This window comes from Hydra vulgaris, chromosome 09, assembly GCF_038396675.1.
Source record: "Hydra vulgaris chromosome 09, alternate assembly HydraT2T_AEP".
NCBI classification, from domain to species: Eukaryota; Metazoa; Cnidaria; class Hydrozoa; order Anthoathecata; family Hydridae; genus Hydra; species Hydra vulgaris.
The window spans coordinates 29,224,473-29,243,499 of NC_088928.1; the positions used below are offsets into that span (position 1 = coordinate 29,224,473).

The 19,027-nt window shown below is 27.5% G+C and overlaps 1 long non-coding RNA gene across 1 annotated transcript; it reads right to left on the bottom strand.

Moving 5' to 3' along the window:
* Positions 1 to 11,939: 11,939 nt before the first annotated feature.
* Positions 11,940 to 15,897, bottom strand: LOC136084691 (uncharacterized). The gene is made up of 3 exons (XR_010640771.1): positions 15,254 to 15,897; positions 14,891 to 14,981; positions 11,940 to 12,133 (listed from the first exon to the last, which is right to left on the bottom strand). It is a non-coding gene; the product is annotated as an uncharacterized LOC136084691 (long non-coding RNA).
* Positions 15,898 to 19,027: the final 3,130 nt, after the last annotated feature.

A 19,027-nucleotide genomic window follows, 5' to 3' on the forward strand; every position in this document is an offset into this window, starting at 1 on the left:
ATGTATATATATATATATATATATATATATATATATATATATATATATATATATATATATATATATATATATATATATATATATATTACATAATACATACGTGCATGCATACACACATACACTTTATATATTCTTTATTTATTTAAAGTTTGAGGGAGTAAAATATATTTAAAGTTGTTTTTAGTGTGTTACACATAAAAATAATTGAGATAAAAAATGAAAAAAATTATATAAAGTAAAAATATATTCTATGTATATAACTGTTGTTAAGCATTATTTGTTGTCATTCATATTTTAAAATGTTTATAATCAAGATATATTTAGTTTACAAGTAGATAATGTTTTTTTAGTATTTGAAAGCACTCAGCAAGTTTTCTAATTAAGAAATATTCTGCTAGTTGAAATATTTCTGGTGTTTTTGAAAAAAAAGCGTTTTTTTTATTCCAATATTCTGATGTTGTTGCAACAACAACAACAACAAAAAGAAGTTTTATACAAACTACATAAGTTTTTACAAAAATACTTGTAGTATAAATTAATATAGAGAATTTAATTACAATTAAGTTATTAAAACAAAAATAAGTAAATATAACTAATTACAGTTATTAGAATTACAGGATTCGAATGAATTAACAACTTAAATATTAAATAGTAGTGGAGAAATGTCTAATTTAGGCTTTTTGGTCACGCGGTAGAACTTTTAAAAAGTGACACTAGACTACTGTGGTATTTATCTTTTGACTAACTATTACTTTTATACCCAGAAAGTTAGGGTTTTGTGAATACCAGTATTTTACTTTATTTTGCTTTTACCTTTAAAGCGACCCATAAAGCGTTCGTTAATTTTTAAGCATGTTAAAAACGTATGTATATACAACTTTTTTGACATTTTGTATGAGATGTTCTTTAGATCAAAACTTTAAATTTCTTTTTATGAAACTTTTAAGAATCTGCTTTAATACATTTCATATTGTTACTCACTCGGCTTTACTATATACAGCGTGACCTTTGTAATTTGCGCTAACGTTATACAGTTTAATAGTTTTTATTTCAGCATAGGCTGCTGTTAAATTACTGATTATTAGCTTTTATTATTAGCTAAATTGATTTGTAATTCTCAACATTGTTGAAAAAAAAATTTATCAATAAGTAGCTTACTTTTTTCTTTATCCGACACTATCAGTGCACTGAAAGAGTCTGATAAAGATTTATCTTAACGTAAGGGCGGATCCAATAGGTGGGAGATTGCACCCACTCCCCCCTCTCTCTCTCAGTTTTTTTGTGTGTGTGTGATTAATACTTGGTACTTGCATCCCTTTATAAGAAAGCATGCAATGTTAAATAAAATATTAAAATACCATGAAGTTATTTAGTTTTATTGAAACAACTATTTGACGAAGATTAGAGAGTTTAATTGTTTAACTAAATACCTATTTAAAACCTTGATTTGTTGATTATTTTAAAAACTTAAAAGTTCTAATTTCCCGACAAAACAACGTTTTTAACATTTACTGGAATTTCTCTGTATACATAAGGTAAGGCCAATCAGACATATACGGTCAATTAGTCAAGTCTGACTAGACTTAAAAGTTTAAGTCGAACTTCACTCGCTTCTTGCATGCTACCCCTGGTCTCATTGTGCAACTGTTGAAATTTTTTTCCTTTTGGTGATGATTATTTTTTAATTAGTGATTTAATTTTTAAAAAACAGTAAGTTTATGTTCGACAGAAACTTTTTTGCATTATAGAAAAATTAGGGTTAGTCCAAATGGAATGGTACAGGTATTTTTATTTTTTAAACCCATGCAGGAGAACTCTTTTAAGCATACTTTAGTGTGACAATAAAGATGATTTGATAATTTCTTTTATTTTCACGTTTAGATATTCTAGAAGGGTTGCAGATAATGTCTTGAAAAGCTAGTGATGATAAGAAAAACAAACTTAACTTTTGAAATTACTACAAAAAAAAAAAATATTTTCAAATTAGTTAGAAAAAACTCTCATCAAAAAGGCTTATAAAGGCCTTCAAAAAAGACTCTTAGCTAAAGAATCCCTAATATAAAGAACAACATTTTTATTTTAACTTAGGTAATAAACAAAATTTCTTCCCACAAGACCACCTTTGAATTTAAGAGTTACTAGAAAGTTAATAGGAAAGTGAAAGAGAAAGAGAAATTTGATAAGTCATGAAGACCAAAATAAGTTCGGAATTATTGATGTTTAAGGAAAAAAACCGGAGAAGTAAAAACATTTTGACCATAAAAAAATAAATATAAAATGATTATTCAGAATGAAAAGTCAGGCAAATATGTGTTTGATTAGAGGAACATAAGATATAAAGAATGCTAGTAACAGCCATGCTAGTATTTTTTTAAAAGAGTAAGAAATGCAATTTTACGACTATAGAGAGAGGCGCAAGTTTGAAATTTAAGCTACAACAATATATGCAAGACGTTTTTAGAAATTGTCTAAACGAAATAGGGCATCATAAGAACCACCCCAAACATGAAAAAATTACCCATTCAAGGACAAATAAGAAACAAAATATAGATGCAGAATGGAATGGATGTAAAAATTTTAAACACGATAAAAAGAGACAAACTCGAGAAATGCTGACTTTGCAATGAATTGTACAGGGTGACCACAAAGTATCCGCACAGATAAAGAGCTTAATAAAAAGCATGTAGAAAGTATTTGGAACACAAATTTTATTTTAAAACATTTATTGAACTATAACAATTATGATTCAAAGATTGAATTCGAATTTTCCTCCATCAGCAAAATAACAGGCCTGTAGGCGTCTCGGGAATGCTTCGACGGTGGCGAGCAAGTAGGCAGGGTCCAGAGAATCCCAAGCTTTCAGTAGTGATTTTTTTAAACTTTCAATATTTTTATGCGGCTTTTGGCATGCCTTTCCTTCTAGGACGCTCCAGACTGAGAAATCCATCGGGTTAAGATCGGGGCTCGATGGCGGCCATTGAGAAAAGTTGATAAAATCAGGAAAAGTTGCCGCACAAAAATCCTGAACTGTCTTCTTTTTATGGGCTGGAGCTCCGTCTTGCATGAACGTCCAAATACGATTTCCAAGTTCTTTTTGAGCCCAAGGAACAATTTCTTTCTTGAGCATATCCAAATAATTGTCACCGTTGACCTTTATACCTTGTGGAACAAAAATGAGCGGTGTCTTAACATGAGCCGTTATCCCGGCGAATACCATAACTGAAGCAGGATGAGAACTGCGTGAAACCGAGACATTTGGTTGAGATTTTGCTCAAACTCGATCGTTCTGCTTATTAAGAATGCTTTCCACTGTAAAAATCTTTTCGTCAGTGAACAAGATGTTGCGATAATCAATTCCGTTGAAACGGTGCAGAAGTCCAAGAGAACGGTCTTTACGTTTGACTTTAGCTGCTTGAGAAAGAAGTTGCGACTTGTTCTTCTTGTATGGTTTGAGCTTAAGCTTCTTTTTGATTATCTTTGCCATTGAAGTTCGTTTTATCCCCATTTTCTTTGCGAGACCTCGAGCAGATTGATTGGGGTTCAAACGCAGGCGATCGCGTACCTTTTTCACATTGCTCGCAGTGATCACTGTTCGAGGTCTTCCGGATTTTGGATGATTAGAACTTGTTCCCAACTCGTCAAGGCGTTTAATTGTGTCGTAAATTGTCCGTCTTGGCGCATGTAAACGGTTCTGAATGTAGCTCGCTGAGTAGCCTTTTTTGTGAAACTCGATGATAGATTGACGATAAGGAGAAACGCGCACCATTCTAAAAAAACCAATTGAACATAGTTTACAAAGTATATAAAGTAAACTATATAAAGTTTATGACATAATATTAACCAAAAACAACAAATAAATAAGAAAATACATAAGTGCTTTTATGCTTATATTTTCACAAGATGAAACCGTCTCGTGTGCGGATACTTTGTGGTCACCCTGTATATATGGTTTTCATGAGAGAAAGATAATCCAAGAAAACGTAGAGAACTTAGTAGGAGTGTTGTCTTTTACCAATATAGAAAAATCATTGCTATTATTCTTACCTTATCTGAGGTTATGGAAAAGACCAGCATGATTTTATCAAAAGTTTTTAACGTTTCAAGAGGCACTGCTCTTGCATCTTCACTTCAATCTAATGTGCAATAAAATCTGTATTGATTGTCAGATAATAAGTTGTTAGACTCAAGATGACATATTAGAAGTCTTTTATAATTTTTTCTTTGTAAGAAAACTGGTTTGGTAATAATTAGAGAGGGGAGAAAGATCAGTGTCGTAATGAGGTGGGGGCCAAAGGGGAAGTTGCTCAGGGCGCAAAATTATCAAGTTTTCTTTACTTTTTCTGTTAAAAAATAAAGAATTTTATGTCATAAACTTAAAAAATGTTATGTTCATACGTAAGTATATAAATGCAATAATTGCTGTTCGAATTTTATAGAAATTTTTGAAGTTTTTTTTTTTATCTACAAAAGAACAAAACTGCAATTTAATGGTTTTTTTGTAATTAAATTGTTTATTGCGCGATTCGTGTTATTATAAAAATTGCTCGTACTGTATTTTGTAACATTTCTATAAAAGTAATAATTTTTAAAATTAATATATTTATATTAAATAACTATTTAATATAGAATAAAAATTGTTAGATTTTACTTCAATTGTTTAACTGTAGCTGACAGATTTCGCCTCCACTGAAAGTTTATTATAAATTACAAGGTTATGCGGAAATGTAAATTAAATTAGATCGAATTTGTCGCCTTACTTGTATAAAATATACACCCAAAAATTACTTGAAACTATAAAAATTAATAACTTTACCGAAACTTCAATACATGGAAACTTCACAGGTTTTGTTGTTTATGCTGACAACATCATTCTGCCTAACTTTACTCTATCTGGTCTTGAAAGGCTTATAAATCGTGTAATAATAAAAATAACTTAAACGGCATAAAACTTAATGCTGTCAAAACGGAACGCTCCACGGAAAACGACAAGTAACTAATTGCAAGATAACCCGAGACGACCATTAAAAAATACCAAATGAAAGACTTAATCATCTGAGCTTCATGTGGGAAACAGAAAAATCCAATGTTGCCTTACTAAATAGATTAAATATTACCAATAGCATATACCAATGTATATATATATATTTATATGTATATATATATATATATATATATATATATATATATATATATATATATATATATATATATATATATATATATATATATATATATATATATATATATATATATTTATGTAGGGGAAAGTCGGGTAATATGGGATACCCCTGTTACCTACTTATAGGTCAGTGCTATAAAATATTTGTTGAATTTGAAACGAGACTAGTGTCAGGAGGTTACTTCCGCAAGTATAAGTTGTTCTCTTTCGAATTATTTGCGTCTGAAAAAAGTCTTGCAAGTTTTCACCAGTGAACCTTACATAACATCGACTTTGTTACAGGAGGCCAAAATAGTCTTAAAAGGTAAACTATCTTATTATATTCAGAATTTAATTAGTAACTGACCAGTTATTAAACATAAAATACCTTTTAAGGGTTGTCCATTTCACGTGGTACATAAAAAAAAACAAAATTAGAAGTGTGCTATATAGTGGGGTAATATGAGATACCTAAATGGGGGTAATATGGGATACCATCCCATATTACCCACGTTATTTCCATTATTTTCTTTTCATCTTATTATATTTCCAATGCTAATTCTGCTTTTATTGTATTGTCAGTATTGAGCTAGCCAGGAGTTTCATTGACATTAATTATTATTCTGGGTGTGTATTATTCTGGGTGTGTATTACTCTGGGTGTGTATTATTCTGGGTGTGTATTATTCTGGGTGTGTGTGTAAAAAATAAACAATTTATAGCCAATTTTGTTATTCATGATAAAAAAAAGTTAAAAAACCAACAACAGTTTCCCATTAGTATAAACCACCTTAAGATCCAACAGTTCTGTAAAAATGTTCAGAATTTGAAAGTGCATTAATTAAATAGACATTAACAACTTCCTTAAGTCATATTATTAGTCATAATGATAAATGTGTTAAAATTTTTGGAATTTATTTTTACGCTAAAAAAACTTTATCATTTTTAGATATTTTTTCTTTCATACGTCTTTGATTGGGGTTGCATTCAGGAATAGCACATTGAAAATAGACTCTTATGTGTTCAACTCTTTTTTAAAGACTACATTTTTATGTTTTTATTTTATAAACCTTTAAGATGGTTTAAGATTCTAGAAAATAATACGTATAAAAGTTCTCACTCTTTTTTTTTTTGGTCATTTTTTTAGATGCCGAGAACAATTGAAAAAAAAAGTGAGACAACAGTGGTCAGCAGAAGCTATGACAGCAGCAATTAATGCCGATAGAAAAAAAAGAAATGGACTATCTAAAAGCTAGCAAAGTCTTCAATGTCCCTCCGTCAAATCTGTAACGCAAGGTAAAATGCAACGATCATCAAGTACAAGAATTGACCAGTCTCCCACTTGGACGAAAACCCATTTTCTCTTCCAAATTTGAATCAGATCTGGCTGATTACATAGTAGAAATGGAAGCCAGGCTTTTTGGTCTTACCAGCTTAGATGTCCGTAGACTGGCCTTTCAGCTTGCATAAATTAACGGTATTCCCAACCGTTTTAACTCTGCAAAAGAAAGAGCTGGAAAAGACTGGCTAGCATCGTTTTTAAGACGACATTCAAACTTATCTATAAGAACCCCAGAATCCACTTCCATTGCAAGAGCTACAGCATTTAACAAAGAACTCCAAATATCTCTTTATTCTAATTTTTGGGATTAAAGGCAAGGTTTAGTAATCAAAAAATAACGAATCTTAACATTAGACAAATCTTATTACCAGCCGGTCATTTTTGGATTTGGCTTTTTACGATAAGTAAAAAACGCCTGCTCTCGAGTGAGATGTACTGATAAAAAACGAAAAAAAGATTACAATTAAAAAGTGCAATTGCACAAGAAGGACAAAATCATGGGGTAGAGTGCAATTTGATATAAAATTAAAGACGTTGAATTAATATTCTGTGCTTGCCTGATACCAGGTGATTGCGTAAGAGGCCTAAACTTTAGCAAAAAAGCAAAAGATCTATTGTGCCAAATTTCTTATTGTATACCAATAGTGACTGTTAGTATACCATAGATATATTGACACTTCATGGTTCATCCAGTGTTGCTAGCAAGGTATACAAAACAAAGCCAAGGTCTATATAAGTACACGACTATAACATTGATAGTAACAATAAATAATGTATTAATTATAATCATAATAGTGACGATAGGAATACTAATAAATTAAATCCGTTTAAGAAAGACTAAAATACTAAGATGGTCATAATGGTTTTGACATCAAACAAACAGACAACTTAATAGTTGAATAAAATCATACAATTTAAGAAAGTATATGACTTTGGTGTTAATCATGGTATGTTAATTAATACAAATAACAACTTATAATTGGAAATTTTCCATGGATTGTTATTACAAGCATTATCAGCCCGAAAATGTTAATGCAAAAATGTAAATATCGGAGTCCAAAATTAAATTCAAATCCTTATTTTTTGTTTGATTTTGAGCATTTGCATTTAATTAAATGAGTTTTAGATTGACTCTTATGTGGTAGTTTTGTTTTGTTTTTAGATGGTAGCAATGTTCTTAATTTAGGATTTGATTTGAAAAACACTTTATAACAAACTTTCCTAAATATTTTCTTAAATTTTGGAGAAAGTGATGGTATTTACGGTAAAAATACAGTAGGGAGGTTAACAAAACCTGATTGAATTTTATTCTTTTTTATAGACCGTTTTTTTCTAATTAAGTTATATGTCGTACCCGTTTCCATTAAATATTTGAATAGCAAATAAAACTACTATGTACTAAGAGTAGAATATGTAATAACTGTAAATTGTTTTCTTTAGAGTCATTTTACTCATCATACCTGATTAAGGTGGTACTAGCCCGACAAATTTCAAAATTTTCAGATTTTTTTTCTTTTCTAAATTTGAAAAATAGAATCATTGTAGATTTCAAAAATGAATAGTTTTACTATGTTTTTAAGTAATTTAGCGACAGAAAATGTTAATTTGGTAATATGATCTCAAAAAAAAGCCCTTAGCAACCACATAGCAACAATAAACAATGCTTACTTTTGGGCTAACTTGAATTTCATCAAACAATTAATTTCTATTATTATTCTACATTTCATATATATCTCCTTTGCTTTATATCAACTTTGCAAATTCGTTAATTCCATTAATAATATTAAATTGAATTGTATAGTGAGAAGGAAGTGAATTTATAACAGTATATCAATAACAGCTTGTTATGATTATTTTATTGAATTTATTGCATTTATTTTTCACATTTTACTGCTTTATTCTTAGATGGGAAATAAAAAAATAGCAAAAGAATAAAAAGAAATTATTTTCATGGAAATCAACATAAAATGTCTGATCAACAAAACATTTCACCTGAAAGTGCTTCTTATTCAAATATGTTTAGTAGTACTAATAGTACAAGTGCTAAAAAGTTGAACAAAGCAGTTAATTGATTTGGCAGTTCAGCTAAAAACAAACAGACATCTAACGACCTTAATTTTTTTATATTTATACATTTTGGCATTATGAAAGATTTATTTGAGGAGTTCTCACGCTGTTCTGAGTGTAGCTCACCTGTTAAGCTTACACATAATAAAAATGAACACAAAGGGTTTTCACTTAAATTATGTATAAAATGTAGTGTTTGTTCAGCATGCAGATTTTCTTATACTTCTCCTCAATATATACCTTTACAAAAAAGTAAAAAAAACTGTAAAAAAAGCACATGAAATGAACTATCGAACAGTTATGGCTTTTCGCGAGATAGGCAAAGGTCATGCTGGAATTGAAACATTTACAACAATGATGAATATGCCATTTTCTATTGCATTTACTACTTATAAAAAAATTAATAAGACTCTTTATTGTGCATATGAAAAATCTGCTGAAAAAAGTACCCAAAAAGCTGCTCATGAAGTGCGTCAAATGATTAACATCAATGCGTGTAGCAATGATATTGTTGACTGTCATATTTCTATTGATGGAACATGGCAAAAAAGGGGTTATTCATCCCTGAATGGCATGGTATCTGCAATTTCAAAGGATAATAAAAAGGTCTTAGACTATTACACTATGTCAAAATTTTGTAAATCTTGTGAGACTTGGTCAAAAAAAAAAGGATCAGCTGGTTATGAACTATGTAAAACAAGACATAAGTGTGCAATTAATCATCACGAATCATCTGGTGCTATGGAGTCCGCTGGTGCTATTTCAATTTTTTGTTCTTCATTAAGTAAGTTTAACTTAAGGTACAGTCATTACATAGGAGATGGGGACACTAAAGCATACAGCAAAGTAAGGGAAGCAAGACCTTATGGAGAAACGTTGATACCAGAAAAACTAGAGTGTCTCGGTCATGTTCAAAAGAGACTTGGAACAAGACTTCGGAATTTACGTGCAATAAAAAAAAAAGAAAAGTTAAATGACAGTAAAACTCTCTCAGGTAAAGGAAGACTAACTGATGCAAGTATTAACTTAATGCAGAATTACTTTGGTATGGCTATTTGTCAGAATGATAAACTCTACCCTATGAAAAAAGCTGTACTTGCAGTTTTATGGCACTGCTGCGAAGGTGATGCAGCTACGCGTCATTAATTTTGTCCCAGAACCAATACTAGCTGGTGCAAATGGCAAAGGGATAAGATTACAGGACAATGCACTTATAAAAACAAGTTAAACCTACCAGTTGCTATAAAAGACCTATTACACCCAATATTTATGGAACTTAGTTCGGACAATCTTTTGTCAAAATGTTTACACAGCTATACCCAAAATCCTAATAAGTCTTTTAATCAAATAATCTGGGAAAAATGCCCCAAAACACATTTTGTTTCAAAAAATGTTTTAGAGTTAGCTGTTTTCTCTGCAGTTATATCTTTTAATGGAGGTTACGTTTCCCATAAAGAAACATTTAAGCAACTTGGATTTCATTGTGGAAAATATTTCCTTCTCGGTGCAATTAAAAAAGACAAAAATCGCGTCATTCATATGGAGAGGTATAAAAAAAGGATGCTAAATCCTTTTTTTATACCTCTCAATTCAAAAATTGAGAGGTATAAAAAAAGGATTTAGCAAGGATGACTCCTATGTGTCTGGAAATTTTTAAAGATATATATTGTTAAAGTTGTTTTATTTTGTTTTCTTGCGTTTTCTCTGTTAACAGATTTTTAAACTTTGAACAAGAATATCTTTTGAACTACTTGGAGATTATGGCTAAAATTTTTACAGATTGTTCATCAGGTTACTGTGAAGGGATTTGACCAAAAAGAGACTTTTATAGTTAGCTGTTGTCGAGATATTAACATTAGCAGCACAAATTTTACATAAAAATAAAAAAATTATTTTTTAAAGTGCAGCCATTTTGATTCTGTAAAAGTTCTGATGGTGATTCTGGTCAAATCCCTCAATCAACATGTTGTTAACCTTTTTGCGAAATTGTAGTTAAAATTTTTGCTGACTCAGCATGTTTTCGAGTATACTAATACTTTTTATTATATTTACTCTAAATAATTTTTTAATGCACATAGTTTAAAAAAAAAATTGCATCAAAATTAAATAAATTGACTGTTTTAATTTTTATGGGCTAGTACCACCTTAAAACAGATTAACTTAATCTAAGTATTATAGATGGCTTATACCTAGGATAGGTCAGGTATTTTGAGTTGCGCTGGATACAATGTAGAATATAATACTTTAAACATTCATCTAATTTAATCGAAACACAAGTTTAAAATGATCTAGATGTATTGAAAAGTTGAACCTTAACAGCGAGTAAATTTAGGGTACTTTGGTGGAACTTTATTTCCTTTGTGATTGATGCATGATAATCCGATCAAATAAGCTTATTTAATCTTGTTATGCTTGTACTCGCCGAGCTTTCTTTCTTTAGAATTACAAGATCATCCGTGACAAAAATGTTCATTAGCAAACACTGGAAATTGGCAACAACATGTCTGGCAAACAGTGTATTAGATGAGCTATGGAGGAGAACAACTTTTTTAAAATAGACTTATTTTAATCAATATCTTTATCATTAACTTAATTAATTTAATTATGCTAATTCAAACACCCTTTAAAAGAAACTGAAGAATCATCATTAAAGATCACTAATCATTGAAAAAAATTTTTAACAAAAATGTCAAATTAGATCTTTTAAAAAATACTGATTCAAAATTGTTTTAATTCTTTTTAAATTTACTTCCAATCTTTCTGCTAATGCGCAATTTCAAATAGATATATTATTCGCACGCGCGCGCAACTAATTTTTTCTTTGTTGCACGCGCGTATATAAACCCAGTCGGCAAATTTAGTTGTAAATGCGCATTAGAAACTCGTTTAAATACGTATCGATGTGGTATGTATGTTAGCCATTTAATCGTATCGAACACGCATTAGAAGTACGCGTTAGATGCGTATAAAGACAGGTATACAATACGACGCCTACAGGGTATCAGACTCGCATTTGAAACTCTTGTAAACACGTATAAAATACGATAACCAGAGAATATTCAATACGATATTTTCCTGGTATTACATGCGCATTTAAAACTTTCCAGAATACGCATTATTTACGAATATATGTTAGCCATTTTATCGTATCAAACGCGCATTAAAAATAGACATCAGATGCGTATAAAGACAGGTATACAATACGACGCCTACTGAGTATTAAACTCGAATTTAAACACGTATAAAACACGATAACCAGAGAATATTCAATACAATTTTATTAACTAATTTGAGTTCATAACATAATGATAATGACTAGCAATCCGTAATACGGGTTATGAGTTATTAAATCATTAATAACAATAAAAACACGTTAATAACTTGATATATTATCTAAAATATTAAATACAAATTTATCTATAAATATTTTAACTTTGACTCCGTATCAGCAACGTCATTGCTTATAGGTAACGACATAAAGACCGCATTAACATCAGTTGAGTTTTTTTTAAAATCTGTCACAACACAAGTACCAGAAAAGGAAAGTCAAAAAAAGTCTGCAAATACCTAAAAAAAGACATTAAAAAAAAATTACAATTTTTAATTACAAAAGTACTATTTGCATTTTATTGTTAGTAGAATTAGGATAATAATAACAGAAAATATATGAACCTGTCATTTCGAAAAGGGCACAAGTCCATTTACTAAAACTTTTCAAAATCAACAAAAATATGATTTTTATAAAAATAATGTCTAGGTTGCTAAAGAAATTAAACATAAAAGTAGATAAATAAAGAACGTATATAATTTATGTATTTTTTATTTTTTATAAAAAAAACATAAATCATACAGAAATTTTTAATTCAAACTTATAAACTAACTGCTAAAAGTTTTGGATTTACGTCCTTTTCGAAATGACAGGTTCATATATTCTGTCTACAGAATAATTAAAAAAGATTATAAAAAGGCTAGACAACACAATGTATCATTGTTACTATAGTAACGCTGGCAAATAACACCACAACTTAATAAGATATTTTATCAACTTAAATACTTGGACTAAAAAGATTTTATTTATTACAATATTCGAACAATCAAGAGACAATTATAGTTAAACAATTTGAGCAACTGTATCATAAAATAGCAAGCAACTGGTAAAATATTTCTTATAAATGGTCATTATCATTTGTGGTATTAAGAAATACGTAAGAGCTCAGTAATTACATAAGTTTTATTAAATCTCCCATTCATCTTAGAGAGAGAGAGAGAGAAAGAAAGTGTTTCCAAGGCAGCATGTTAACAAATGTAAAAAAGCACGGAATAAATACTAGTAACTGGTTTTATTATGTTTCCAGTAAACAAAATTATTTTTACCTTAATCAAAAGCTAATTTCCAGCATTTCTTAATTAAGCTCCAGCTTCTCTCTAACTGTTGACTAATGATTAATAGAGTAAATTTCATATCATACTAAATTTACAAAAATTAAAACCATGTTTTAACAGTTAGCTAACTAATCAAAAGATGACAAAGGATAGACAAACTAAAAAAAAAATGAAAAAAAGAACACAATTATGATAGAAATTATAAAAAAAAATAAATTATTTAGATTTAAAAGTGTTAATTGTTACTATAAATAGTTAAACTCATACTTTGCTTTGTTCTGAAGTGTCTAAAGTAAAATCAAATTAACAGACATTAACACTGCTTGACACTGAATTCTGTCAAGTAAGTTTTCTGCACTTCGAGTTACATTTCTTACATTTCAACAACGATTAATTTCATCCTGCCCAGATCTCTTTTTTTCATTTGACAACTATTTTAAAGTTGAATATTAGCATTTTACATTAACAACTTTGTTGAGCCTAATACTATCTATTTCAATTTCACTGTTATCATATTACCAGCAATCTTACTATTGTTACAATTGAATAAATGAGCGTAAAAGAATCTTACAAATTGTGATTTTTTCTAATCAAAGACTTTATTTAAACTTAAGATTTATTGAAATCCATATCTTTTTATATGTTTACATACATAAGTCGTTTATCAAAAATATTAAACAATATTTATTTACATCAATTATTTTTAATTTAACAAAGAATCTACAATGCACAAAATTATTTTTACCTTAATGAACAAAAATAATAAATGCACAATCTTGTATAAAATATTGAAGCAATGTCAGTCAGTATATTTTACTCTAAAGTAATTATATACATATACATATATATATATATATATATATATATATATATATATATATATATATATATATATATATATATATATATATATATATATATATATATATATATATATATATATATATATTGAACGTCGTAATAACATAAAATAAGTAATTATTTTTAAAAATAACACGATGTTTTTTATTCTTGACATGTTTTGTAAAAATTTATTTTTACAAAAAACTATACATAATAAACCAATATATTTATTACAAAATAACTCGGTAAATAACCAATAAAAAAAAAAAACCAACTGTCAAAAAATATATATATGTTTGTTTTTATGAACAATTTTTCAAAAATATTGCAAATATATATTCATATAAATATATATTTTTTGACAGTTGGTTTTTTTTTTTTTATTGGTTATTTACCGAGTTATTTTGTAATAAATATATTGGTTTATTATGTATAGTTTTTTGTCCGTTAATATTTCTCTGTAAAGACTTCTATTTTTTAATATATATTTCAGAGTTTTTTATTATTGTAAAATAATCTTTTGAAAATGTAAATAAATTTTTACGAAACATGTCAAGAATAAAAAATATCGAGTTATTTTTAAAAATATATATATATATATACATATATATATATATATATATATATATATATATATATATATATATATATATATATATATATATATATATATATTATATATATATATATATATATATATATATATATTTTTTTAAAAATAACTTAAATCTGCCTAAATTTCAGTATATATATATATATATATATATATATATATATATATATATATATATATATATATATATATATATATATATATATATATATCTATATATATATATATATATATATAATATATATATATATATATATAGATATATATATATATATATATATATATATATATATATATATATATATATATATATATATAGATATATATATATATACTGAAATTTAGGCAGATTTAAGTTTATAAACTTTCGTGTCAACAAATTACAGTCAGTTTTTCATGTTAAATACACAAAATATATATCTAATATAATATATATCAAATATAAAGTAAATCCAATATAAAATAAAACAAAATAGTAAACTTACTCAAACCAGTATCACTGTGTGAAGTAACTAAAAAACACTTCAGTTCTTTTCAATCACTCTAAAAAATAACTTTCAGCTCTTTCCAATAGAACTAAAAAATAAAACAAAACTTGCTTAGCTGAGTTGCCTCGTTTATAAGAATCTGAAAACAGATAAGTAAAAAACCAAAAACAAACAAACATTTATTTTTTAGAACTACTGTATTTAAACAAATTAAATAAAACAAAGAATAACGCCAATTCTCCTTAAAAGCTAAAAAAAATTTTCAGCTCAAATTTGCTTGCAGACCTTGCTTGTAAAATAAAATGTAAATAAGAAACACATTTAGAAAAGCCTAGAAAAAATTCATAAAAATTTACATACATTTGCTCTTTTATATCGCATAAATCCATGATATGATAAATCTGAAATGAAAAAATGTAATTGATAAGTAAATACAAAGAAAAAAATCAAATATGAATCAAAAATCAATATATCTGATGGAGATAAGATGTCATGATAAGAGACTAGTAGTTGTTAAATATTGTTATTTCATGTTAGCTTTTAGAAAACAAATCATGTTTGTACTTCATGGTTCTAAAAATTTAAATTGAGATATAAACAAAATGTATATACGGCAAAATGATTTTTCTTGTGTGGCTTTTAGTGAATGATTAAAAGCAGTGAGTTTCAATAATAAAACCACTTATAACTTTTAACAATAGACACCAACATTAAGGTAAGCCAAATGTAACAACATTAGTAATATAAATAACAACTTTACGCAAAATCTTGCTCAACACCTTTGCCAAGTCGCACACTTTGAAAACATGGAAACAACATAACATAAACATACATAATAACTATAAAACACAATATATTTATTCAACTTTATATAACATATACAAACACCTCATATAATATTTATATACACAATAGATACATTTTATACTACTTTAATGACACATTTATAAAACAATTACATAACACATATTACCACATACATATATTTATCAAAAAATTTTTAACTTTGAACATAATATAAACATATATGCAAACTATAAACATATATAACGTGAATCGCGCGAACAAAAAATTTAAAAATAACATGAAAAAATCTAAAAAGATTCATATATATATTCATATATATGAATATATATATATATATATATATATATATATATATATATATTTATATATATATATATTTATTTATATATAAACATATATCTCTTAATAAAATATCAAATTATAATTATATTTAATTTAAATCAAATACTTATTGAATAAAGAGCAAAAAACAGATAGAAGAACTGCAATCCTTATAACAAAATTTAACGTTTAGCAACAATAAAATGTCAGTGTTGGCTCGAAATTTTAATTTATTTTTCTAAATTTTTTAAAACAGTACGAAAAAAAGGTAACAGCATAGCAGAAATGTTAATAAAATAATAATCAACATAATAAAATAAGCAAGGTATGAAATGATAGGATTTATAATATATTTGAATTATATTGATTTAGGACTTAATAAATAAAATAAAGATAATAAGAAAATAAGAATATAATAAAAAATAAGAATAAAACAAAATAAATTTAAAAGTAGTAATAAATATTTTTATGATAAAGTTTTAATAACTTTTTTAGTACAAAAAAGTACTGTAACTGTATTGGAGATATGCGATACTGCTTTAGCAGAACAATATCTCTTCATACAACTTTTCATGTATTCCTGACTATTCCTTTTCATTCCAGACAAACTTTTTACTAAATTTCTCAAATGAAAACTTTTTTATTTAAACTTTGCTTTCACAATTTCAGTTTAAGCATGCGCTTTAAAGCAAAGATTTTCGTTTTTCCGCTATATGTTGATATTTGATCGAGATCGGGTACGATATCGTATCCGATTTTGATCAAATATTAAATAATACGTATTTTTGATAAATAAGTGGTATTGAACTCGAATTCGAAACTTAAAACTAGAAGCGTATTTTTCTGGTATCAACGGCGGTATGTTATACGTGATCAATACTCCGAGTATTTACAATACTAGATATGCCGACTGGGAATATAAGTTCTTAGTTATTATTTTGACAATTTCACCTAAAAATCTTGTGTAAATTAACTTAATAATTTTTTAATATAAATTAAGTTAATTTATAAACCCTATTTTAATTAATAATAAAATACTTTCTATTTTATTTTTAAGAACGCCTGTCCAAACCTAAACCCTCAGTCAATCTAAGTACACTCCCCTGCGCCTATCCATATTTAAGTTAGGCAATGTATGTATACTTCAATGCGACGGCAGTTAAATTAGTCAATTTATGTACGCATTGATGTACTTGTTCATAGAAATATTTATTATCTAACGGGTCACAGAATGGTTTAAAGTGAGTTGTGTTATCTTATTCACTGTGCCCCAGTACTGGAGCACAATGAATAAATGATCACAGCCGTGAATTAATGATAGTAAATAGGGACATAGACAAATAACTTTAAGGCTGAGGGAGTAAAGACACTGTACACTATACTTTTGGCATACTTTTATTAATAAGATTAGTATAAAATTGAAAAAATAGACATTGAAAATTGAGAAGAAAAAAAAAGAATTTTATTGATAACAAAACTTATAAAAATAGTAAAAAATCAAAAAACTATTCAAACGTTATTATCTGTAACTAAAAACAAATAAATTTATTTTCATGTAATTTGTTTGCATGAACTTAATCTTTAAGATCATTAATGGGGCATAGTAAATCAACCTATTCACTGTACCCCAATTCACTGTGCCCCACGATAACAACTTAATTTTAAGTCTAATTTCTTGGGAAATCAGTGTTGGTAAAAGAAAAACTTCAACTACTAAAAAGAAGCGTAAGTATCAATAATCAGAAAGAAAAACTTCAACTACTAAAAAGAAGCGTAAGTATCAATAATCAGAAAGAAAAACTTCAACTACTAAAAAGAAGCGTAAGTATCAATAATCAGAAAGAAAAACTTCAACTACTAAAAAGAAGCGTAAGTATCAATAATCAGAAAGAAAAACTTCAACTACTAAAAAGAAGCGTAAGTATCAATAATCAGAAAGAAAAACTTCAACTACTAAAAAGAAGCGTAAGTATCAATAATCAGAAAGAAAAACTTCAACTACTAAAAAGAAGCGTAAGTATCAATAATCAGAATGAAAAACTTTTGAAATTATTTCAACCATGATCTCCATAACAAACATAAGGACGATAAGTAAATTTACTTTAGTTAGCTAAAAACAAAAATTACCTACCAAAAATCGGTAGTCAAAAATTATGTGGTAACAACTATAAATAAAGATGGCTGATATTCGAGCTAATGAAATGATTACATTATCAAGATGAACAAAATTCTAATCTTTGAGAAAATGCCTCGATCCCTCTGTACCTTCCTCTCGATGCCCCTCGATCCACTGTATCTCAACTTCTCCTACTTTTATTTTATAAAACTATATATATAGTTATAAACTTATAAGTTAGAAAAAACTAGTAACGTCGCGACATAACATATGGTTTTTACCAGCTCTGTTCCACCAGTTTTATTTAACAAATGTAAATAAATTGCATCTAAAATAAAAAAATAAATATTTAGTTATTTTATTTTGATTATTGCAAAGATGAATACCTACTGTTACACAATCATACTAGCCTACTGTTTTACCTACTGTTTTATAATCATATTATAAAATGAATTTAAACTGTTTATAAAACTTATAAAAAAAGTTCTTGCAGCAAGACTTTCCTGACGAGAGACCAGCAACTTTTATTTTTTTAACTGTGTCAATGTTGCCATCAATAATTTCTAAAACATCGGAGTTCATTGATTTGTTGGCGTTTAGGAAGGTAGATTGTCGCGATAAAAGTTTTTTAACTTTCATGAGTTAAAATGGCCCATCCGACCTCGTTTATTATTTATTTATCAGTCGTTTTGCTTTCAGTTGTTGAAGGGAAAAGTATCTTGAAAACGCAAGTCTAATTTAAATATTAGGCCAATAAAAAAATTTTTTTAATAAGTTTTTAATTTCGTTTTAATTACGTCTATTTAAACCGTGTGACTAAGCTGTTATGTGAGTCTTCTGACCAATTGCTATATTACTATATTATAGTATAATATACATTTATTAAACGT